The 26,615-nt window shown below is 42.4% G+C and overlaps 1 long non-coding RNA gene across 1 annotated transcript; it reads left to right on the forward strand.

Annotated features, from left to right (window-relative positions):
* The first annotated feature begins 207 nt into the window (after positions 1-207).
* Positions 208-16,278, forward strand: LOC125266823. Its single transcript, XR_007184557.1, has 2 exons — positions 208-3,829; positions 12,895-16,278. It is a non-coding gene; the product is annotated as an uncharacterized LOC125266823 (long non-coding RNA).
* Positions 16,279-26,615: the final 10,337 nt, after the last annotated feature.

Consider the following 26,615-nt stretch of genomic DNA (forward strand, 5'->3'; position numbering starts at 1 on the left):
TTATTTCATCCAATATAAAATAATTTGTGCATGCTCCCAATATAAAACAATACATTTTTTTTTGTGGAATATTTTATTTTTGCTTTTGAACTGTAACACAAAACAATACAAGACGGTACAAAACACATTATAAACGTCATGAAACACAAGATGAGAAAAAAGGGAAAAGAAATGATAAAAACAAAATTTATAATAAGATGGGTGCAGGGTAATGTTATATACAGGGTATATTTAAATACAGGGTATTGTTATTAGTACAGTGTAAGACCTCAATCAAAAAGAGAGTCCATCTGTTCTATTGAAGTATCTTCCATATAGCTGATAAAGGGTTGCCAAATTTTATAAAACACTTTACTTTTATTCCTTAACCAGTATGTTAGTTTTTCCAAGGGTATACAGTTGTTGACCTCAGATAGCCACAAATTATTGGGGTTAGCAGTATCAGATTTCCACTTCATTGCAATGCACTTCTTGGCAATATTAGCAAGTTTTATGGTGTAAACCTGTTGAAGATTAGAATTGTTATATTTACCCAATAGGCATACTTCTGGATCCATTGGAAAATTGACTCCATGAATATCAGAGATAATGTTGCATACTTTTTGCCAAAATGAATTTATGGACAGGTCCATGTGGAAGGTAAAAATTTTCCTTCATCCACTCCACATCTAAAGCAGAGAGGTGAAATTTTTTATTAAACTTATGGAGTTTTGATGGTGTGATATAAAGTTGATGAAGGATCATTATGGAGTTTTGATGGTGTGATATAAAGTTGATTAAGGATCATGATTAAATTGAATCATTCTATATCTAGAGTTCAATTATGATGTACACTGTAGCACCATCCCTCATAGTTCACCCCATGTTCCATCGTTCCATCATCTATGTTAATGTCCAAATCTTGTTCCCATTTGACTTTAGATTAATCCACTTCTTTTAGCGGCTAATTTTTCGTAAGGGAGTTATGTATTCTAGAGGTTATTGTGTATAAAGTTTGACTCGAATAGATAAATTGCTCCAATTGTGTTAATTTAGGTCATTTCAGTTGGGTTTAAATCTCACAACTGCAGATATCCAAAGAACTCTTTACTGCCTAAGTTGTATTTGGATTTAAGATGCTCAAAAGACATCAGTATCTCATCCTCAAAACACTGTTCTAAGCCGGAACTTCCTTTATCGGACGGTCCATATTTTAAAATGTTTGTCTTGGAAGCATTTTGGGAGCAGTCTATTATTCCATAATGGTGAAAACAATAAAATCGAATATGCAGTCCCTCCACTGATCACAAGATGGTGACATTCCTTACAGAAACACCGAAATATTCTAACCTTTTTCTAAAGAAAACATTAATGAAACTTATTATTAACAGAGAGCTAAGCTTAGCACAGAAGTTTAGCGGTCTGGAAGTTGTTACAAATGAATCAGGTACGATGTGTTAAAATTAAACTTTTTTTCCCTTCATGGGTTATTGAAGCTCCTCAGCGCAGTTAGTGAGTAGCCTATTAACCTGTGGTTCAGCTGCAAACGGCGTGTGGTTGCTGCTTCTAACGTTACATTTCTCATGGCTGGAGGTTGGACTAATCAACATCCTGTAATAATATGTCATGTGCCAGTCCTTAGGCTGGTTACACTGTATAATAATTATTATAGGATTTTAAGTATTACAGTTTAGTGTAGTAATGTGACCAATGAGACAAACAACCTCCCGATAATTGGATCGAGTATGTGGCTATTTGAGCTCCCATTACTCCCCTTGGCAGAAGACAACTTTGTCTGTCTTCCCAGTAGCGAGTATTCAGCCTAATGTTCTCTTCCTCAGTTACACTTGTTGACCACAAGAGGGAGCACGCTAATTTTTCTAACTAACAAAAGTTATATTTGATAATTCTTTTTTACAGTTCCAGCCAAATAAAAATGACATTCAAAATATAGAATATTTAGAAAATATAGAATAACAGTCTAAAATATAGACTGACACTTGTTAGGAATTCATACACCCCTTGTTATATAAAATATCAAATGATCCATGAGTCATTATAAGTTAATCTCATTTACACTGCATCAGACCACCCTAGAAAGTATAGAGCAATCTTTGAACTCCTCCACTAGAGAGTTTTACTTTTAAGCAATTCTCATTCAACAAATGAGTCTGATTAATTCAATACTTAAAAAAATACACTACCATTAAATTAAATTATATGGTACCTTTAGGTTGGTTATCAAGAAATTGACTTTGTGAAGGGCCTCAGAGCTAATTATGTCATAATGTGTTGCTATTGATAATTTATTTGAAATTATTTAATATACAAATATACAAAGCTCAGAACTGCAGTTAACTAAATTATTCTAGGTAATCAGCTGGTGCTGAGTTAAGCTTGCAGCTGTTTGTTCGAACTCCTTATGGCTAGCAGTTGGCATGGTCGGAAATAAATGTAGCTTTGACAGCAGAAACTAGATAGGGAAAGGTGGGTGTCCAGTTCAGACACTTTTCATATGTCAGGACAGGAGTTGTTCAATTGGGGTCACTGTACCCAAGTATCATAATTTAGGACCTTATATGGAACACGACCAATAAAAACAAACTCTGGATGTCTTGATAAAAAGGTATTAAACACTTTTCCTTCAAAAATGATAAACAAAATAATCAAACATTTAAGACTTGTAGTTCGAAAAGATTGATCTTTCTACTGAAACCTTATGCAGCTGAATTATTCAATTGGTGAATGATAATATAAAATGTTAACTTTGATTTAAAAAGTTAGAAATGATAATAAAGCAAAATGATATTTATTTATCTACTCAAAATGAGGGCAGTTCCATGAGTTTTATTATTTAAAATGTTAAAACATTTAATGTGCTTTTTTAAAATAAAATTTGTAAAATGTTTTTTTAGAACTCAAAACACAATATATGCTATGTGTAAATCATGTTCTGCTTTAGCTGTTATTGTCTGGGCTAAACACTATATCTCCTGAAGGTATTTAAGGCTGTGAGTGATGAGAAGCTTGATAGTTGTTGGTTTGTAGCTATCAATTATTGCTGTAGAGAAGCCTTGATGAGCTGCTGAACTCAGACTATTTACAAAATGAGAGCTATTCCAAAACAGTAAAAACACAGCAGGTGTGAAGTTGTCAACCTCTCATCTTAATGCCTTTTAAATGTTAAGAGTCTATGAAGCCAAGCTGCCTGACTGCATTCTTCTCCAATAAGTTTTGCCACGTTACTGACAGTACTTTCATACACAGAGTTCATTACAGTTGACTGTGAACACACTCTGAGGGCATTGAAATTCAGGCCTGAATGTACTACAGTACATACACATCTGTACAGGTCATTCACACTACTGTCCCTTACAAACATATTGTCACCATACATTGAAAATATATATATTTCTTTACCCACTTTTTGCCTCAGATAAATAAAATGTTACTACATAATTATTATTATTTTTATTATATTTAGTTTCAGGCAGAGTTGTTACCATTATAGACATTGACAACATTCAGAATAGCGGTTGATTTTTAAATGTATGATTTTTGAATGTAAATGATTAATCACAATAATTGAACAAAGATTGACTCCACCCTCCAAATTTTTTTTGAGCCACTTGCATCACACAGGCAAATATAACGTGTCCTAAAAGAGATATGGCCAAGAGAGCAAGTATATATTTAGTGCATGTTTCTGTAGACTGTTTGGCTCGGACAAGTCTGAGCTGCAGGGCACAACAGGGCAGTCGTCACAGTTGACATTTGGCAACATTTGCAGGAACGTGCAAATAGGATGCCAAGCAAGTTTTGAAACAACAAGGAAATGGCTTTGAATGTGGTAAGGAGCTTGAAGCATAGTATATTGAATTTTTTCAATAACATCCAACTTTTGCATGGAATGACAAAAGTAATTAATTACTCAGAGCCAATTAGTATTTATTTCATTACGGAAAAAATATTTTTTTGACTACTAACTGGCAGTAAATTTTGAGCATTTATCTAACTGTACTTAATATATATATATATATATATATATATATATATATATATATATATATATATATATATATATGACTGCGGAAAGTCATATATATCACAGTTTCACAGTTTTTAACCCAGTGAATATTCTTTTTCTTTTTTCAATTTCTTTATAGAAACATACCATGTATTGAATACAAACATTTCCATCATTATTGCCCAGGAAAAAAGATACAGTTTGTTTAACACACAGTGACCATTTGTTATTAATGCTTTTAAGTATATGGGGAATGTTGACACAGGAAACATTTTTTAATGTATTTTATTTATTAAATATTTTAGCAATAATTTAAAGGATTAGTTCACTTTCAAATAAAATTTTCCTGATAATTTACTCACCCCCATGTCATCCAAGATGTTCATGTCTTTCTTTCTTCATTTGAAAAGAAATGAAGGTTTTTGATGAAAACATTCCAGGATTATTCTCCTTATAGTGGACTTCAATGGCCTCCAAATGGTTGAAGGTCAAAATTACAGTTTCAGTGCAGCTTCAAAGGGCTTTAAACGATACCAGACGAGGAATAAGGGCCTTATCTAGCGAAACGATTGGTCATTTTCGAAAAAAAAAATACAACTGTATATGCTTTATATAAACAGATGATCGCTGTGCACATGCTTCCGCTTTCCGTATTCTTCAAAAAGCTTCCGCTGTATGTCCTACGCCTTCCCTATTCAACTTATGGAACGAACGCGGCACCAGTTCTGTTTTTTTCCGTAAGTAGAATAGGGAGGGCATAGGACATACAGCATAAGCTTTTTGAAGAATACGGAAAGCGGAAGCACGTGCAAGGCGATATTTTTCCAAAAATGACCGATCGTTTTGCTAGATAAGACCCTTATTCCTCGTCTGGTATCATTTAAAGCCCTTTGAAGCTGCACTGAATCTGTAATTTTGACCTTTAACTGTTTGGAGACCACTGAAGTCCATTATAAGGAGAATAATCCTGGAATGTTTTCATCAAAAACCTTAATTTCTTTTCAACTGAAGAAAGAAAGACAAAAACATCCTGGATGACATGGGGGTGAATAAATTACCAGGAAAATTTTATTTGAAAGTGGACTAAGCCATTAAATCTCATGGAAATAGATTTTGTAAAAGCTCAAAAATGGAAAAAGTAACATACAGCTAGAATTTCAGGAAGAAAATGTCAGTTTTGCATGTCCATGCGAACCACACTGCCACAATGCTATGTAACAACGTAAGAACAGTGTTCCAACTTTTCAGTTAAATGGTCAGTAATATAGTTGAACTTTGCCTTAAGTTGCCTTGCCTTTAGGCAAGTTTATTCCATGGCTGATATATTTATTTATTTATTTATTTATTTTTTTTATAAATCGAAAAGAAATGTTTGAATGTGGCTAAAAGGTGTTTGAAGACAACATAGATAATCATTGCTAGATGAAAGCTTTTATGCAGTACCTATCCTACGATCCATGACTTATTGCTCAAATTATGGGAGTAACTTCCGTTAAACTGTAAACAATCAGCAAAAGCTTTGCTCTGTGAATGCAATAATCAGCATGGCCAAAAACTGTGTACAATGAGATAAGAGACATTATTCTACTCACCCTTCAACCATCAAACATTAAAAGTAAATTTAAGATATATCACTGTAGTAATGTACTGTATGTCTGTACTGTATAACATTACCTTAATCAAAAATGTTCATAAACTGGAACATTGAGTGATAATATTTCAGTGATTTCCGCCATTTTGAAAGACAATAAATATTGTGTTTACCTGCTTAAGAAACGTTCCAGTAAACACAGATTCAATCCTTTATGATTTAATTTTTGTTTCAGTCTTTTTGAGTGGAACTTCCCCAAACCGGAAGTATTTAGATTTGCATTTTTTTTCATTACTTTTTATTATTACTTGTATTTTTTCATGACTGAAATAGCCAAACCCATTATTTAGATGAGGATGTATATGGATGTAAAAGTATATGGATACTTCTGGCCTAGTGTACATTTTCCAGGCATGCATGCAAAACATTTTTGACCGTGTTGTTTTGTGAATTATTTTGCTGCTACAACATTGTAATTTTCCCACCCACATAGATGAATAAAGGTGACTTACACTCACTTACACTTCCAAAGAAAGTGTTCGTTAAATAAATATCATTATTTGTAACTTCACCATTATAACAGATGTAGATATATTCAAGCTCTATTTATATACTGTACCTGGCAGACAGACAGAAAGTTCACTGAAGAGGACCCAGTCAGATCAGAAAGGGGGCCGTGAAAAGAAGAACTGTTTTAACCTGTTTGAAGATTCTGTTGTGTTTTATATTAAATGTTCATAAAAATACATAACATAATAAACTGATTACAAATGATCATTGTGTAAATCAATGTAAATCATAAATAAACTTTCATGTTCACAGTGTATATCAATTGGTTGTATAAGCTGATTTTTCAACAATGTACATGAAATCTAAATGCATTATTTTGCCTTAAAAAAAAAAAAAACAAGAGGTAAAAACAATGTATAAGAAAAGGAAACACCAACATGAGTATATTCCTTTATGTGTGTAATGCAAGTAATACAACTTTTCCAAACACATGATTTTGCCTGAGTGGTAGATGATGAACTAAAATCATTTTAAATTCCCTAGCATGTATCCCATAGATCATAAAACTGTGTACGTTTTCAACAGCTGGCTAAATAGGAATGAACTACAGACAAATCTATTTTCTTTTATGGCTAAAACTCTAAAATGCAATGTCTTGTTACTTACCTAGTCCTACTGATTTTCTACATTTTCTTTCACATTCATACAAGTGACATGCCAGACGTGCACTTGCTGCTTGTTGATTTAGCTATCAAAAGACCCATTAAATATTTAAATGACCCTTGATATTGTAATTTATGATCAATAACTAATTGATATTAAAATACTTATTTTGTGTGGGTACCATTTTATGTTAGTCTGGGCCTTGCAGTTCAGAGCAAACTCAGTGAAGGCCTGTATGCAGAGTTATTTACACCATGCCTATTCCTTGTTTTAAAAGGAGCTTTCAAGTTTTTTCTTTCTAATCATTTAGTGTATACTGGGTTTACCGTATACATTGCAAGAGTACAGCACAAGATCTAGTGAATCCAAAATAATTCTACATTAGTGCTGATGCTTTTCTCTGTGGTTCTGAAGCTTCCTTTTGAGTGTCAGGTGATTTTTGGCATGTGTGTGCCACACCCAAAAGAAGTGAAACCTGTCTGTGGACCAGATTGCTTAAAAACTCTGGTTGTTCTTACTGATAGATTTTGGTACGCTATTGTATTCATGCAGTGTTTTGTGACTTCTTCTTTATATACATATTTTTTATACATTACATTATTGTTAGATCTCTGGTCATTGAGGATATCTCATGGCTGCGTCCTAAACTTACACAGCTGACTTGTTGCCTTGCTGCAAACAATAGCTTTGCATGCAGTGTTTGAGCTTGGACATACCTGTTGAGGCATCATAATGGTTCAGTGATCTAAAACAGGGTAGAGAGAGCTTTGGTGACAACTAAGCAAATATTTAATTACTACAAAATTAATTTCTTGCTAGAAATGCAACAAGTGGAAAAAGTTGGTCAAAACATAGATATACACACAAACTGACCACCAACTGCAGCTTTCAGATGTCATCTTTATTTTTTAGCTCAATTGTCACAGAATGGAACGCACAGCATTGTGGGATATCAAAGGCAATCAGATCAATCAGATGAAAGTATGGCTGTGTCCGAAAACTGAAAAATGCTGCCTCCGCAGGCAGGATAAGGATGTAGGAAGGTAACAAGGCACGTCCGAATCCAATGATCATGCCACAACCTGTCTCCTGAGATGCTTTCATCTGATAGATTTTTTGAAGGCAGCATAGATGTATCCTTCGCTACATTTGATATCCCACAATCCTGCACATTCCATTGTTGTTATCTATCACTATTGATGTAATCTGTCAATGTTACCCAGAAGTCTGTCCGAAATCAGTTTTGTGAGGTACCTTCGTGCGCAAACGCTGCCTGCTAAGTCATTGCCTGACAGGGCAGCAAGGCAACAAGTCAGTTGCCTAGGTTTTCGGATGCAGCCTATCTGTCACGGTTCCCCTGTACATTCCCTGTAGTGTTCAAGGTTACTAATCACCTGCACGTGGCACAGTCACCACACTATTCAGCTCCCCTTCAAATTGCATACACTTTTTTTTTCTGAGGCTAGAGTATTTTTCCAATTGTTTTCAATGGGAGTGCTGCGTTTTTAAAACGGCAGGAGCATAATGAGGCACAGAGCATCTACAGGTGCATCTCAATAAATTAGAATATCATGAAAAAGTTATTTTTTTAAAACTTAAATATATTCTAGATTTATTAGACACAAAGTAAAATATTTCCAGACTTTTTTGTTTTCATTTTGATGATTACAGCTTGCTGCTCATCAAAATCAAAAAATCAGCATCTCAAATTATTAGAATATTTAATTTCAAGTTCTATTAAATTACCATTCTCAGGGTATAAATGCTGGGTTAAGGTCAGTAATCTCAACAGCAGTCATGGGGAAGTCTGCTGATTTGACAGTTGTCCAGAAGACGATCATCAAGACCCTCTACAATGAGAGTAAGCCACAGAGGGTCATTGCTGAAAGAGCTGGCTGTTCACAGAGTGCTGTGCCAAAGCATATTCATGGAAAGTTGACTGGAAGGAAAAATTGTGGTAGGAAAAGGTGTACAAGTGAAAGGAATGACCACAGGCTTGAGAAGATTGTCAGGCGAAGCTTAGGAGAGCTTCAAAAGGAGTGGACTGAAGCTGGAGTCAGTGCATCAAGAGCCACCGCACACAAACATCTTCAGGAAATGGGCTACAACTGTCACATTCCACATACCAAGCCACTTCTGAAACAAAGACAACATCAGAAGCATCTTACCTGGGTTAAGGAGAAAAAGAACTGGACTGTTGCTCAGTGGTCCAAAGTCCTCTTTTCAGATTAAAGTAAATTTTGCATTTTATTTGGAAATCAAGGTCCCAGAGTCTGGAGGAAGAGTGGAGAGGCACAGAAACCACATTGCTTGAAGTTCAGTGTGAAGTTTCCACAGTCAATGATGATTTGGGCTGCCATGCAGCAAACGGGTAGGGGCGGGGGGATAGCCACCATACATAGACAGTCCCTGAAGTGCCGCCAGTTGTCCACTAGAGGGTATTCCAGCTTCAAGCTACAAGTGTTTGTGCTTACACTATCCTGTCCGATTTTATGTGCAGTAATCTACCGGCCGCCCAAATTAAATAAGGATTTTTTTTTTTTAATTGAGTTCTCAGAGTTTCTGACAGAGTTTTTATCAAAGTTTGACAATATTTTAATCTGTGGTGACTTTAACATTCATGTTTGCTGCTCCTCTGATAAACCTGCTAATGAATTTAAGGCACTTTTAGATTCATTAGATTTGGCTCAATCTATTTCCTGTCCCACCCATAGGTTAGGTCACACTCTTGACCTTATTATCTCTCGTGGGGTGATTGTGTCAACTTGTGAGGTCATGGATTTTCCCATCTCTGACCATTCTCTCATACGGTTTGACATTTGTGCTGTCCCACTTGCACCAACGTCTACTGCCCTCCATCGCCGTCGCATTATTACCTCATCTACAGTCGACGATTTTGTTGCTGCCCTCTCTGTTTCAGACCTCGCCTCTACTGCTGAATTGGCATTGCCTCTTTGTCCGGACTGTTTTCTCGACTCCTTCCATACAATCTGCTCCCAGATTATGGACTCTGTTGCGCCCTTCAAGGTAAAGTCGACCAATGGTCCAGTGGACCCCTGGCTCAATGATACAACTCGGGCCCTCAGGCGCCAGTGTAGACAGGCTGAGCGAAAATGGAAGAAGGATAGACTGCAGGTGTCATTGGAGATGTTTAGAGACAGTCTAGCCACCTATCAGAGTGCTCTGAAGGTAGCCAAAGGACAGTACCTTTCTGCTCTCATTAATAGCAATAGCCACCGCCCTGGAATTTTATTCAGCACTATTAATTCTGTTATAAATCCGGTGTCTGTCGCATTGAATGACATTTCTGTTGACAGATGCAATGCATTTAAGCAACATTTTTTGGACAAGGTTTTGACTGTTGGCAAACCATTACTCAAGTCCCTGTTGTTGTCATGGCTACTCCTGCGGCGCAATGTGTGCTAGATAACTTTGATGCAGTTACTCTGGTGGACGTCAAAAAAGCTGTCCACGAGTTGAAGCTCACCACCTGCCATCTAGACGTCGTTCCTGCCAGGATTTTGAAGGAGGCTGTTGATATCATAGGTCCCATCCTTGTCCCCATCATAAACAGCTGCTTTAGGATGGGTACTGTTCCCGCTGCTCTCAAACACGCTATTGTTAGACCGCTGCTCAAGAAACCCAACCTTGATCCCTCCATACTTTCTAACTTCCGTCCTATATCTAACCTGCCATTTCTTTCTAAGTTGATGGAGAAGCTTGTTTTTGCGCAGCTTCAGTCTCATCTTCAACTGCACGGCATTGGTGATACATTTCAGTCCGGTTTCAGGTCGAGACATAGCACTGAATCAGCATTATTGAGGGTCCATAATGACATTCTTGGAGCCCTTGATGGTAAAAGCTCTGTTGTGTTGGTGCTACTGGACCTAACCGCTGCATTTGACACCGTAGATCACGCCATCCTCATTTCTCGTCTTCGACATGCTGTTGGTCTGCAGGGTGCGGTGCTAAATTGGTTCTCATCATACCTCACTAACAGAACTTTCTCAGTAATGCTCAATGATTTTTCTTCCTCGGTTGCTCCTCTGCCATATGGTGTGCCTCAAGGATCTATTCTTGGACCTACTCTATTCTCACTCTATATGCTGCCACTTGGTCAAATCATCTCCAATCACAACGTTCAATTTAATTTCTATGCTGACGACCTCCAGATCTATCTTCCTGTGATTCTGAGTAATCGTTCTGCAATGGACCCGCTCCATAATTGCCTTCAGGATATCAAACAGTGGCTTTCCCAGAACATCCTTTATCTGAATGAAGAAAAGACTGAGTACATTCTGTTTAGTCCAGATTCACCCAGCATTTCTCTTATTTTTTTTTTATAGTTTTGGTCCTCTAACACCTCAGTTTGCACCTACCGTGCGTAACCTGGGTGTTATCTTCGACAAAAGTATGCACTTCGATAAGCAGGTCAGTGCAGTAGTGAAGGCAAGTATTTACCAGCTAAAACTACTCAGCAAGGTCAAATCATTTTTGTCCCAAGCTGACCTTGAAAAAACTATACATGCCTTCATCAGCTCGAGGATTGACTACTGTAATGCTCTCTACACTGGACTTAATCAATCACTTTTCAATAGGCTCCAAATGGTACAGAACGCTGCAGCACGTCTTCTCTCTAATACCTCCAAACGCTCACACATCACCCCTGTCCTCCACTCACTTCACTGGCTTCCGGTGCGGTTTAGGGTGGAGTATAAGGTCCTTCTTTTTGTGTTTAAGGCCATCAATGGTCTGGCCCCGGCCTATTTTGCCGAATTAATAAAGGTCTACCAACCAGCCAGAGCTCTCCGCTCCTCTGGACATACCTCTCTGGTCACTCCCAAATACAATTACAAGAAGTTTGGAGGCCTTTTTCCATCCAGGGACCAAAGCTGTGGAACGCACTTCCAGCACACTTACGCTCCATCACTGTGCTGAGTGTTTTTAAAGCGCAGTTGAAAATTTATTTATTCATACAAGCTTTTAATACATAGCCCTTGTTTTAATTGCTATTTGATGTTCATTTTGTTCTTATATTTTCTTTGTTTTATTGTCTTTTTATACTTTTTATTGTCTTGTTTTACTGGAAAGCACCTTGTGCTCCTTTTGGCTGTTGTAAGGTGCTATATAAATAAAAATTGATTGATTGATTGATTGATTGATGTCATCTGCTGGTGTTGGTCCACTGTGTTTTCTGAAGTCCACAGTCAACGCAGCCATCTACCAGGAAATTTTAGAGCCCTTCATGCCTCCTTCGGCTGACAAGCTTTATGGAGATGCTGATTTCATTTTCCAGCAGGATTTGGCACCTGCCCACACTGCCAAAGGTACCAAAAGCTGGTTCAATGACCATGGTGTTACTGTGCTTGATTGGCCAGCAAACTCACCTGACCTGAACCCCATAGAGAATCTATGGGGTTTTGTCAAGAGGAAGATGAGAGACACCAGACCCAACAATGCAGATGACCTGAAGGCCGCTATCAAATCAACCTGGGCTTCCAAACCACCTCAGCAGTGCCACAGGCTGATTGCCTCCATGCCATGCCGCATTGATGCAGTAATTCATGCAAAAGGAGCCCCAACCAAGTATTTATTGCATAGAAATGAACATACTTTTCAGAAGCCTGACATTTCTGTTTAAAATATCCTTTTTTTTTTATAATTGATCTTATGAAGTATTCTAATTTATTGAGATAGTGAATTGGTGTTTTTTTTTTTTTTTAAATGTGAGCCAAAATCATTACAATTAAAAGAACCAAAGACTTAAAGTACTTCAGTCTGTGTGCATTGAATTTATTTAATACACGAGTTCCACAATTTGAGTTGAATTACTGAAATGAGCTTTTCCATGACATTCTAATTTATTGAGATGCACCTGTATTTCCCGTTTATTAAAAATAAATTACCTGAAACTGAGTTACACCACTTCTCATCTCGAGTCTGGTAAATCCTGACAGAATGCCAGAACTCTTACAACAAGAATCTTGCAGGAACAGTTATGACTCCAATCCGTCCAGCTGACCTGTTATTCTCCCTCTCCCAAAATGGCCACCTGATAGAGGAGTATGCATTGGAAGTTTTGTTTTTTATATGGCATAAATGGCTCTTTTCCTTGTTTTCACAGATGCCCTGGGAGACACACAACTGCACACTGGATCAGTATATCCTCTATGCCCTCCTGCTAAGTGGATCCTACTCCACCTCACGCCTGCCCCTGAGTCTACAGAGACTGCTCCAGCCCCAGAGTTCATCCCAGAGTCCTCTTCATCCTCCTATCTGGATACCAAATTGACACCAGTCTGGACTGACCATGAAGTCAGTCCGTGCATCTATAAAAATGTTTCCGGTGGTCCCAGAGCTCCCAATTCAGGTGGTCCCAAAACTCCCCAGTCCAGTGATCTCAGAGTTCTCAAATCCGTTGGTCCCAAGTCCATTGGTCCTAGCACTTCCGAGTCCAGTGGTCACAGAGGTACTTCCACCGTCAGCTGAGCTTCCTGTGATGGCAACTGCTGTTTTGGGTGTTTGGGCCGCATACACTTCTCCTGCTTCTTCCAAAGTGGCAGCGACCGCTACTGCTCCTCCCAAGGTGGCTATCAACTCTCAGAAAAATAACTCTTTCTTACTGGGTACAGTACTACTCAGAGCATGTAGCCTTGATCGCATTGTTAAAGAAACTTTGTTTTGCAAGCAGTGATCACAGAATCAATACAAATGTGAATGTTCACAAAAGTTTTATTTAGCTAAATCACGAACATATAACTATAACTAGTTATATGTTTATATAGTCTAAACAAACACATACACACAATCACACATATATGGGTAAAATGGTGAAAGTGAACAAATGAAACAGAAACAGGGGAATGAGGCCATGGAAATGTAAGTGTCGGTTAAGCACCTGAAAAACAAACAAACAAACAAAAAAACACCATCAGTTTCTTAATTAAAGCACCCTGGTAGCAAGGGGTCTACAGCTTGGACTAAACCTCTGACAGATGCAGTCTCGGAGGAAAGTCTTGATGGTTCCATGGTTTGATGGTGATGAAGATGTCAGCAGAGACCTCTCCCATGTGGAAAGTTACAACGTAGCTTGATGTGTTGGGGCCCTGCCGTGAGGAGTCCTGCAGCGTTGCGGAGTCCCAAAGTGAGGTCCCACTGTGTTGCGGTTGGACCAGATATCTACACTCTTTTCCCACACAAACAGCAACAAGAAGAGCGGAAAGGTCACTGAGATAGTGGAATCCGTTATATCTGAAATCCACTCCTTAACCCCCTCCTGTACTTTCCAAGTGTTGTGTTGCCATGGTTACTAATCACCTGCATCTGGCCCTCATCACCACACCAATCAGTTCCCCTTCAAAAGGCACACACATTCACTTAATCTTAGTTCTGGCCACATCAAGGTCACAGACCCCCTTACCTGCAAACTTGTCTTGTGGATTTATCTTCTGTGTATGTTCTCCAGCGATCTGCTTGGGACCTAGTAAGACATTCCAAGTTATTCATCTGCATATCACACTGAACGTAAATTGATACATGTTTCACCTGTCACCTGTTTTTGATACATGTTTCACCTGTTTCTGGGTTCTGTTAACCCAGTGTGGCTGTTGCTTTCTTTATTTCTGTTTTATTACGTGATAGAAAGCCTAAGGCCTTCTCAAGCCGTTTGGAAAACCCGGGTGTGCCTCATACGTCCTGAAAAGTGAAGCTGTGGGCTCTTTGATCGCCCCCTGGAGGCTGGATGCAGTACAGGTCATAAACCCCGCCCGCTCAATGCAGATGAATGAGACTTAAGTTAAAACATAAAAATAAATTATGCTTCAAATAAAATTTTCCGAAAGATGGTTTTGGTCATTTAAGGTAGTTGTCATCATGCTGATTTATATTCAATTGTTAGTTTTTCATGATAAGTTTGATTTTTAGCTAGCAATTTGGTGCTATAGAAACGGGGCGTGTCATTGTGATTCACAGTTGATTGACAGCTTGTCTGAGGACTGTCGGAGCTTCGAGGGGAGATTGAAGATAAATAACTATTAATTTTCAATTTCTGTGTTATTTCAAACCGACAAAATGAGCTGTTCAGCAGTAAACTGTACTAACTGACCTACAGGATTTGACGGATATCTGAGCTTTTCTCTGTAACGTTAAATGTGGACTTCATAAGCTAATTAATGTGTCAGCATTTTGGCTTCAGTTCAATACAATGGAAGGAAGCGGCGTCGCGTCGTCCATCTTTTTTTTACAGTCTATGGAAAACCCATCTAATCTGCTGCCTATTACACACCAAACTAAGATTACTGTGGAGACAGAAAGTAAGACTGTTAGCACTTTTAAACATCTGCTCACTTAAGAATAAATCACTTCTAGTCAACGACTTAACGACAAACAACCTAAATTATGTTAAAATGTTAAAAGGTGCTCCACATATTTATCGTCATTTACAGGCCTCCATAATACTCTCCAGCCTTTGTTGAGGACTTTACAGAACTGTTATCAACAATTTCCTCAGAGTTTGACTGTTTTGCCATTACTGGGGACTTTAATATCCACATAGATAATGCAGATAATCACAGTCAAACTCGCCCAAGGATCCTCGACAGTTTTTGCAATTGTAGAGAGACTAACAAACCCCCCAAGTCAGATTCCCAATGAAATGCTCTCAGACAGCAAATGCTGTGAGTTTGCTTCCTCCTTCTCTGAGAAAATCAATAATATCAGAAAGGTCACTTAGAAATACCAAGGGTTCACTCAAAGCAAGGAGAGTCTGCTTTTAGCTGTTACGCGAGCCGCAGCTGGGACCATCTTCCTGAAGAGATCAGATGTGCTCCAACAGTAGTCACATTCAAATCCAGATTCAAAACGCATCTGTTTAGCTATGCATTTACTGATTGACCACTGTGCTATGTCAGAACTGATTGCACTTTATTTTATATGTATCATCTTTTTATTCTTTTAATTCTTTTTCTTGTTTTTATTTTATTTTTAATGCATATTATATATTAATCTTTTATGCGTCATCTGTTTATTTCTGACTGTTTTAATTTAATTTAAATCTTGCTGTCTGGTTGAAAGAGCTGAGAGAATTAGGAGGTAAGCATTTGGACAGAGTTAGTCCAGGAAGATTTGTCTGTAAGGGTACTGTTTAAACGCACAGCTACCTGACAAATATAAATATTTTTACAGTTATCCCTCCACGTGAGGAAGATCCATTTAGATCCACTCTGATGGATTGATCCATTTAGATCCGCTCTGACGGACAACAAAGTTGAGTTAGCCCTGGTGGCTACAAAAAGTCTGACTGAAACTCCCTGACTCTTCCATCCAGATAGGGGTATTCTCTGTTTTTACTGTTATTTTTATTTCTTATGCATTCCATTTTTATTCTTATGTATTTGTTTCCTCTTTATGTAAAGCACTTTGAATTACCATTGTGTATGAAATGTGCTATATTAATAAAATTGCCTTGCCTGTTTATGCACATACTGTTCAATAAATTACCTGAAACTGAGTTACACCTTCTCGTCTCTTGAGTCTGGTAAATCCTGACAGTATCTCAGGAGACACGAAGTGAGCGAATATTGGAATCAGACATGGCTTGATGCCTTCCTACCTTGGAATGCATCTTCTAAAGGAAGCATTTTTTAAGATTTCATATGCAGCCACTGACTCTGCACCTGTCTTTTAGATTAGGCAGGTGAAAGGCATTTTTCACATACTCTTTGAACCTAAATGGAATTTCTCATAACAGCTGACTATATTTTGAAAGTCTGCTCTGTACTCATTCAACAGGTTTTACTCTCACTAGATAGTTGTATAGTTTTGTAGTTTGTCCAAAATCAAGATTAATGTAATGTAGGGCTGCTCGATTATGGCAAATAATAATCACGATTATTTTTGGTCAATATTGAAATCACAATTATTTAACACAACATGAATAAAGTCATATTTCACGGTATGAGTAATTTTAAATATCAGTGAAATTTCACAATTATTGATACTTCAGCAAAAACTAATACCAGGTAAAGTAAACAGCAATACAATAAGAACAAAGAAACTAATTACAAACAAAATGGACAAATAAAACAGAATGAAAATACAAATAAGTGTTTTAAGTTTTTCAGGAAGACGTACTAATGGTGGTATTCAGACAAGTAATAGCCTACAACAAAAAATGTAATAATCAAATGTAAAATAACATTGCATATAACACTGCATAGTCTTACTGTACACATTAAATATAGATTAATCCTTATTAAAGCTACTTAAGTTATTCATTCAAGATAAGTGAGTGATTTTCCTTTGTCATTTGTTGTTTATCATTAAAGGGATTATCATTTCATCCTACTAAGAGAAACAATGCAAGTTGACATTTAGTCATGGGTTTGATTTACTGACACACAAAGAAAATCTGACTGTACATGAATCATGACATATCAGATCAGGCACTAGAATTAACACAGTTACTTACATGTTGCATTACTGTCAGGTCTAGGCACTGCACAATATTTTGCAATCCTCAACCGCATGTTTATTGCTTGGTAGCTCGATCTGGTTTAGCACCACGTAGGCCTATGTTACTTGGGCTACCTATTCTATTGCATGTCATGCGTAAATCAGTGGGCGGGGCTAAGCGGTCAGGCAGTGATGAAGTAGGCATTGATCTTCTTCTGCGGAGGCGGTGCTTGCTGCCCTTTGACGTCATAGATCCCCACTTTTTGTCGTTTTCTGGGTCTGGTGTCAATAAAAGCTTTTATTGGACTAACAAAGAAAGTTTTCAGCTCTAAAACTTACAGGATATTCTCAGCAACCTTTCCCTAGCTAGCTGAATACTTGTTTAATAGGTTGTCTTGATGACACCCAGATCAGTCCAATTATCCCTCTTCTTTGGTCATAAATACTTTCTGTATACACAGTTACACAACATTGAACTTCAGATTAAATGATGAGATTTAGGTGTAAAAATAAATAACCTACAGTACTGTATATATGGCACACATATGTATGGGGCAAACAGCTGATAACACATGTTAAATCAGAGATAATCCCTCTTGAATTTTTGATAGGTTAGAGGGAATACCATGGCTTAAAGCAGCCCCAAAAGACCATGATTGTGGCTGGAATGGAAATAGGATATTCCAGCATTTAAACTCACGGTGCCATTTAATAAAGTGCTAATAGATAATAATTAAAAAGATATGATCATCAGATATGAATCTTGAGATATGGAAAAGCATATTGAGGAGGCTGAAATTACAACTTGGCTAACTGAAAGGTCAGGTTAAGGGGAATGTCTCTGAGTATTTATATGAGGTAAGCTTGCCAGCAGGACCAGGAGGAAGCTGCAGAAAACAGCGGTTTAAATCAGTCCATCAAATGAAAACAAGCTTAAGTGATTGGAAAATCTGGTATCACTTTATTTTACAGTGTTATTGTTACACTCATAGTAATAACTATGAATTATGTATAATTACACGCAACTAACCCTAAACTAAACCCTAATCCTAACCCTAAGTACATGTAGTTAATTAATATTTCTCTGTCTCTGTTAGTTGATACCGTCTAACCCTTAGGACTTTTAAATGTAAAAGAATAAACATCTTTCAAGTGACAGAGAGTGGTGCAGGTATGACATCAGAACCTGGAAGTCTAATTCAACGCTGGTTCCTTTGAGTTCCCTTTCAGTCGGTCACGTTTGACGTACGTCAGTAGTGACCGACGAATTGGGATATCGCTAGAGAGCCCCTATCAGCTTCGAGAGAACTAAAACAAGCCAATGAACATTGGCGTGCAATATTTGCATAATGCGCACCTCCCCTAACAGATGGATATAAATAGGAAGCAGATGCAATCGCACTCTGTCTTTCGCTTCGGAGCCAATCTTTGGTGTCCTACAGCCTGACTGAACTTCAAACAAGTCTAAAGAAGAGCAGCCTTACCGTGTTGGCGTTACGACACTGCAGCGAATCCGCGAGCTTCAGGAGCCGGGTAGAAACTACTGCTGTGAGACAGCGTTCCGTTGTAAATCCATAAGTTGGTGTGAGATTTGGGCCGGTCTCCTGTGTGTGTGTGTGTGTGTTCACATTCTCATGACACTCCCTGTGTGTCTCGACACGAAAAGAGCTGTAATTTCCCCTTCTAAAACCAGACTTCACAGACAAACCCTGCATCTTTTACAAGATGTCATTTCGTCTGTGCGCTACTGGATGTGGTCGTTCCCTGGTCCCTGCTGATGGGCACAATCGTTGCATCACGTGCTTGGGCATTCAGCACGCTGAAGCAGCGTTTGTAGATGGTTCATGTTCTCATTGTGGGAACATGACTATTGCGATGCTGAGATTGAGACTCTCGTTCCTTGGTTCTCAGGGAGCGGGGGTCCCCTCCCCTATGCCCCGTGCGGCCGTTTTCTCTGGCTCCGGTCGGAGTGATGGTTCGCCGGCGTGTAGGCAGGGTGATTTGAGGGTCATGGTGAGGGCTTCCCCGCTGAGCGCTGCTCCGCAGGCCGCTGCCGCAGGCCGCTGCCGCCTCTTCAGCACCGCAGGCCCCTACCGCCTCTTCAGCACCGCAGCCGGTGGTGTTACCGTCGTGCCGCACCGGGTCCTCTTCGGAGCGTACGGTGCTGTCCTTCATTGCACCTGCAGAGGACCAGATGTCGATCACAGCATCGGAAGGTGAGCAAGAGTCCTCGGGAGAGGAAGACTCGGCTGTGTTGCCGCCCCAAGGGGCTGCAGCTGTGGCCGAGTCGGATCCTGAGTTGACGGCTGTGCTTTCCCGGGCGGCCAAGAAGGTCGGGCTCGCGTGGAACCCTCCACCATGTCCCGGTCCATCTCGGCTTGACGATCGGTACCTCGGAGCGGGCCGCGCTGGTCCTCCAATGCCTTTCTTTCCGGAGGTGCACAATGAGGTGACCAAGTCCTGGCGGACGCCGTATAGTGTTCGCTCGAGACCAGGTCCCTCATCCGCCTTCACCACCCTGGATGGCGGGGAGGCTAAAGGCTACACGGGGATCCCCCCAGTTGAGCGGTCTGTAGTGATGCAGCTGTGTCCTACAGCCGCCGGCTGGAGCGGTGAACCACGCCTTCCGTCCCGGGCCTGTAAATTCTCCTCAAACCTCACGGAGAAAGCTTACAGAGCCTGTGGGCAGGCCACCTCCGCCCTGCATGCCATGGCCCTTTTGCAAGTATACCAGGCAAAAGTGTTATCGGAGATGCCACAGGGTGGTCTTGATCAACAGCTGCTGGGGGAGCTGCGTGCTGCCACCGACCTCGCTCTCCGGGTGACTAAGGTGACAGCGCGCTCTGTTGGTCAAGCGATGGCTACGCTCGTATTCCAGCAGCGCCACTTATGGCTGAACCTGGCTGACATGAGGGAGACCGATAAATATCGGTTCCTGGACTCCCCTGTGTCCCAGGCCGGCCTTTTCGGCGACGCGGTGGAGAGCTTCGCCCAACAGTTCTCCGCCGCCCAGAAGCAGGCTGAGGCGATCAAACATGTCCTGCCCCGCCGGCCAGCTGCTGCCTCCACCCCACCGGTGGCGCAACCTCAGCCTGCTCGTCGCCGAGGGCGCCCGCCCGCGTCGTCCTCCGCCCCTGCTAAGTTGGCAAAGCAGCAGCCTCCACCAGCCAAACAGCAGGGAGCCGGCCGCGGACGGAGCGCCCAGCCTGCTCAGGCCAAGCCAGGTGGCAAGAGATCGAGGAAGTCGCGATCCTGAGACGGGCGACCTGGAGGAGGAAGGTGCAGCTCTTAGGGAGAGGATTCCATCATCTCTCCCACTCCCAGAGGAGGGCCAGGAGAAATTTGTTTTGTCTTTCAACTGCATTGTGATGTGCGGCAATAGCGGCAACATACACCTTTATGGTGGAGGGAGACAGCCTTCGCTCCAACCCCTCTTGCAGGAAGGAAAGCACGGATCTAACCGAGCAAGATCGGGGGTCCTCTCGGTGAGAGGAACACCATTAAACGAACAGGTTCCACTTCAGCGCATAGAGGTTCCTAGTAGAAGGAGCTCTAGCGGAAGTGATAGTGTCTACAACCGCTTGCAGGAGATCACTTAAAATCCCCGCATCCCGTCCAGGAACCACATGTGGAGGTTCCACAGGTCGGGACGCGGGTGCCATAGGGTGCCCCCTCTCTGAGTCAGAAGATCCTTCCTCAGAGGAATGGGCCAAGGAGGGACTGTCGCGAGGAGCATTAGGTCTGAAAACCAGGTCCGGGTGGGCCAGTACGGGGCCACCAACAAGACCTGCTCCTCGTCCTCCCTGACTTTGCACAAGAGTTGTGCAAGAAGGCTCACTGGGGAGAACGCATATTTGCGAAGGCCCCGGGGCCAGCTGTGTGCCAGGGCATCCGTGCCGAGAGTGCCCGCGGTCAGGGAATAGAACCACTGGCAATGGGCAGTCTCCTGGGAGGCAAACAGATCTATCTGTGCCTCGCCGAAGTGCTGCCAAATCAGCTGAACCGCCTGGGGATGGAGTCTCCATTCGCCTGCAAGTGGAGGCTGCCGTGAGAGCTCGTTGGCTGCACGGTTGAGCACACCTGGGACATGAATGGCATGAAGCGACCTCAGATGCTTCTGACTCCAAAACAAGAGATGGCGGGCGAGTTGCGACACGCGACCGGAGCGTAGACCACCTTGATGGTTGATGTACGCCACGGTCGCTATGTTGTCTGAACGGACTAGAACGTGCTTGCCTGTCAGCAGCTCCTTGAAGCGGCCCAGTGCAAGATGAACTGCCAGCAACTCGAGGCAATTGATATGCCACTGCAGCTGAGGCCCCATCCACAGACCTGAAGCTGCATGCCCGTTGTACGTGGCACCCCAAGGTCGAGGCAACTGTGTGAACCACCACATGCCTGGACACCTGGTCGAGGGGAACACCTGCCCGCAGGAACGAGGGGTCTGACCATTGGGTGAGAGTACGGCGGCAGCTCAGTGTCACAGGAACACGGAACGTGCCGCGTTGCCATGCCCATCTCGGGACCCGGCCGTGGAGCCAGTGTTGAAGCGGCCTCATATGAAGCAATCCAAGCGGCGTGACCGCGGCAGTGGATGCCATATGCCCCAGGAGCCTCTGAAACAGTTTCAGTGGGGCCGCTGTCCTGTGCTTGAGTGTACACATTTTCAGTCAACGAATCGTGCCTGGAATTCGGACCTGGGGATTCTCACGTCATCTTGAGACCCCGGCCCGGATATGTGCCCAAGGTTCCTACCACTCCCTTCAGAGATCAGGTAGTGAACCTGCAAGCGCTGCCTTCGGAAAAGACACAGCCCTAGCTTTGCTCTGTCCAGTTTGCGCTCTGCACGTTTACGTGGATAGGACTCGAAGCTTTAGGACCTCAGACCAGCTCTTTGTCTGTTATGGAGGCCAGCAGAAGGGAAAGGCTGTCTCCAAGCAGAGGATGGCCCACTGGATAGTGGATGCCATTGCCCTGGCTTACGATTCCCAGGGCGTGCCATGCCTGTTCAGGTTGAGAGCCCATTCCACCAGAGAAGTGGCTTCTTCCTGGGCACTGGCTCATGGCGCCTCGCTGACAGATATCTGTAGAGCTGCGGGCTGGGCGACACTGAACACGTTTGCTAGGTTTTATAGCTTACGTGTAGAGCCGGTATCTTCCCGTGTACTCGCTTCCACCAGCCGGTAGACGCGTTGAACCCGTTCTAAGTGTCAGCTTGCAATGCCACTCCCGCCCCCTGGGCCGGATATGTGCATCCTTACTCTACTTGTGTTCCCCGTTGGCGAATCCTGTCGAGTTCCTCTGTCTCTCCCTTCGGCTCGGACATTGCGGAGTGTCTGATGCCAGACCAACATCCGTCACTGACGTTGTCTGTTGGTTGGGTTCCATATGTTGCGATCCCTCCACGTGAGTGATTCCGAATGTGTATTCTCCACGGTTAAACTCCCTACGGTGAGCCCGTGTCTTTCCCTTAGCAGAGCCAGCTCTGCTGTCACCCTATTCAGGTGGAGCTATCCCAGGGACTTTGTATGCGTACTGCCCTACGGGCCAGTCCATATGTGTTTCCCACGTAAATTCCTTCCCCACAGGGTAGGTAGTGGTCTCCGCAGCGCCTACTTAGTGGGTATGTCGGAACAGCAGTAGACTCTCCTGGCGTAAGCTCGCCCCCTTCACCTTCCCTTTGGTGCGACGGGTGGCTAGAGCCTGCGCTGGGCACTGGAAGGGGTTTCGTAACTGTGGCGCTTTATTTGGGATCCCAATTCGTCGTCACTACTGACGTACGCCGAACGTGACCGACTGAAAGGGAACGTCTCGGTTACGTATGTAACCCTCGTTCCCTGAAGGAGGAAACGGAGACGTACATCCCGTCGCCACAGTTTCTGTACCCTCACTGCAGTGCGGACACCAGTTGTCTCCTCAGCGAAAAACAGAGTGCGATTACATCTGCTTCCTATTTATATCCACCTGTTAGGGGAGGTGCGCATTATGCAAATATCGCACGCCAATGTTCATTGGCTTGTTTTAGTTCTCTCGAAGCTGATAGGGGCTCTCTAACAATATCCCAATTCGTCAGTCACTACTGACGTACGTCTCCGTTTCCTCCTTCAGGGAACGAGGGTTACATACGTAACCGAGACGATTTTCCTATGGGGTTTTTCAATTTATGTCTAAAATAAAGCTTGTGGTAAACATAATTTATACTTTGATGTTTTGTTAGACAACGTAAATTACACACACCTATAGCAAGAACACAAATTTTAAAGCAGTTATGTTCATTTTTGAAAACATAAATTTTTTTTATAAGTGTAGTAAGGTTAGTTGATATGGGAAGGAGGAGGCGGGAACCAGTGAATGTTCACAAACTTTAATATATAAAATAAACAAATACAAAATAAAAGTAAATGCTGGCAGACCCTCATGGACATCTGCCGACCACACAAACATAATAAAACATAAAATCCAGGCCTGGTCCTCTCTCGTCCTTCACTGTTGTCGCTCCTCCTTTAATGCTTCCGGAGCTCCTCCGTGAGAGATACGAGACCGGTGCAACACGCAGCTGCGGCCTCGCACCGTTCCCTCACGGCTCTTGCCCCACCCTGCTCATCACATGCCCCCATCGCCCCTCGCAGACCAGGGGGTAACCACAAGACTGCGCTCTACTCCCCCCGGGGGCCAGTCCTCCTCCGCTCCCTGGCGGCCAACGATGGCTCCTCTGGCTGAGGGCAGCCGGCAGCGAGTCCCCCGTTCCCTGCTCTTCCCCTTTATGGCGGACGGCAGCAGGCTCCGGCCCACGGCGAACGGCGGTGACCCCTCCGCTCTCTCTCAGACGGCAGCCACCCCACCTTGACCCAGGAGCATGGCAGCGAGTTCTCTGTCCCACCTGTTGATCAATCGCTCCAGCACCACTGCCTCGGGCAGCCACTTGCAGTCTTCACACTCCCGCGCTGCCCAACCTCCTCAGCACCTCGATCCCCCTCAGCAGCGAGGGCTTTCCGACAGCATGTCTCTTCTTCCTCCCAGGCTTCGGCTCCAATGTAGTAAGGTTAGTTCTTACAGGAAGGAGGAGGCGGGAACCGGCGAACATTCACAAACTTTAATATATAAAATAAACATTATATAAAATCCAGGCCTGGTCCTCTCTCGTCCATTACTGTTGTATCTCCTCCTTTTATGCTTCCGGAGCTCCTCCGTGAGAGATACGAGACCAGTGCACCGCGCAGCTGACGCTCACGTCGTTGGCCTTGAACCGTTCCCTCACGGCCCTCGCCCCGTCCCGCCCATCACAATAAGTAACTAGATAAGACAGCTTGGGGTGTGAGTGTGTGCAGTTTACGTTGTAGAACAAAATATCAAAGTATCGTCAAATTATGTTTACCACAGGCTTTGTTTTACTCATAAATTGAAAAACCGCATTATAAAACCCCATAGGAAAATCTCAAAGGAACCAGCAGCGAATTAGTCTTCCGGGTTCTGACGTCATACCTGCACTATTCTATTGAGCAGGCCTGAGGATTTGCTTTTGTTTGTTTCTTCTGTGGTGAAATGGGATAGTTGATTGCTAAACGGTAAACTACCTACTACTGTTCTGTTAATTCTACTGTATCATATTTGCAACACAAACTTCTAAGGCCTTTAAATTATTGACATGATCAAAACTTTGCTGAAAATCCTTTGTACACAATCTACTACATGCCTTCTGTTGTCTGATAGATAGTTCATATTGGGCCATTACTCCGCTTGTGTACTTGTGCTCATTAAAATGCTTTGATACCAACAACTGACAAGCACTGTACTGTACATGCTGCGTGGTATTGATTTTTGGTATCAGAGCATTTTATTCTGGGCAGTTGGTAGGGTGTTGCTATGCGGTTGCTAGGGTTTGCTGGGTGATTGCTAGGGTGTTGCAATGTGGTTGCTAGGATACTCAGGGTGGATGCTAAGGTGTTCCTATGCGTTTATTAGGGTGTTCATTGTGGTTTCAAGGGCATTGCTACATGGTTGCTAAGGTGTTCTGGCTGGTTGCTAGGGTGTTGCTATGTGGTTGTTAGGGTACTCAGGGTGGTTGCTAGGGTATTACTATGCGGTTGCTAGGGTTTTCAGTGTAGTTTCAAGGGTGTTGCTATGCGGTTGCTAAGGTCTGCTGGGTGGTTGCTAGGGTGTTGCTATGTGTTTTCAAGGGTGTTGCTGGGTGGTTACTATGTGGTTGTTAGGGTACTCAGTGTGGATGCTAGGGTTGCTATGTGGTTGTTAGGGTGTTCATTGTGGTTTCAAGGGCATTGCTACATGGTTGCTTAGGTGTTCTAGGTGGTTGCTAGGGTGTTGCTCTGCGGTTGTTAGGGTGTTCTTTGTGGTTTCAAGGGCATTGCTACATGGTTGCTAAGGTGTTCTGGGTGGTTGCTAGGATGTTGCTATGTGGTTGTTAGGGTACTCAGGGTGGTTGCTAGGGTGTTACTATGCAGGTGCTAGGGGGTTCAGTGTTGTTTCAAGGGCATTGCTACATGGTTGCTAGGGTACTCTGGATGGTTACAAGGGTGTTGCTATGTGGTTGCTAGGGTACTCTGGGTGGTTGCTAGGGTTTTGCTATATGGTTGCTAGGGTACTCTGGGTGATTGCTAGGGTTTTGCTATATGGTTGCTAGGGTACTCTGGGTGGTTTCAAGGGCGTTGCTACACGGTTGCGAAGGTGATCAGTGTGGTTTCAAGGGTACTCAGGGTGGTTGCTAGTGTGTTCATTGTGGTTTCAAGGGCGTTGCTATACTGTTACTAGGGTGTTCTGGGTGGTTGCTAGGGTTTTGGTATGCGGATGCTTGGGTACTCAGGGTGGATGCTAGAGTGTTGCTATATGGTTTCAAGGGTGTTGCTACACAGGTGCTAGGGTGTTCTGGGTCATTGCTAGAGTGTTGCTATGCTGTTGTTAGGGTGTTCGTTGTGGTTTCAAGGGCATTGCTACATGGTTGCTAAGGTGTTCTGGGTGGTTGCTAGGGTGTTACTATGTAGTTGGTTTGATCAGTGTGGTTTCAAGGGCATATGTACACAGTTGCTAGGGTGTTCTCTGTGGATGCTAGGGTTTTGCTATGCTGTTGCTTGGGTGTTTGGGGTGGTTGCTAGGGTATTGCTATGCGCTTGCTAGGTTTCTCTGGGTGGTTCCAGGGACATTTCTATGTGGTTGCTATGGTACTCTGGGTGGTTGCTAGGGTGTTGCTACACAGTTTCTAGGGTTTTCTGGGTGGTTGCTTGGGTGTTGCTACACAGTTGCTAGGGTTTTCTGGGTGGTTGCTAGGGTGTTGCTATGCGAATCTCAAACTCATTTTAGTCTCCATGTGGCTGAGGCTTAGACTGTGGCTGTTGATGACCAAGACATGTAACCTTTGAACATTTGCAGAAAGAGTAACAA

Source organism: Megalobrama amblycephala, linkage group LG4, assembly GCF_018812025.1.
Source record: "Megalobrama amblycephala isolate DHTTF-2021 linkage group LG4, ASM1881202v1, whole genome shotgun sequence".
NCBI lineage: Eukaryota > Metazoa > Chordata > Actinopteri > Cypriniformes > Xenocyprididae > Megalobrama > Megalobrama amblycephala.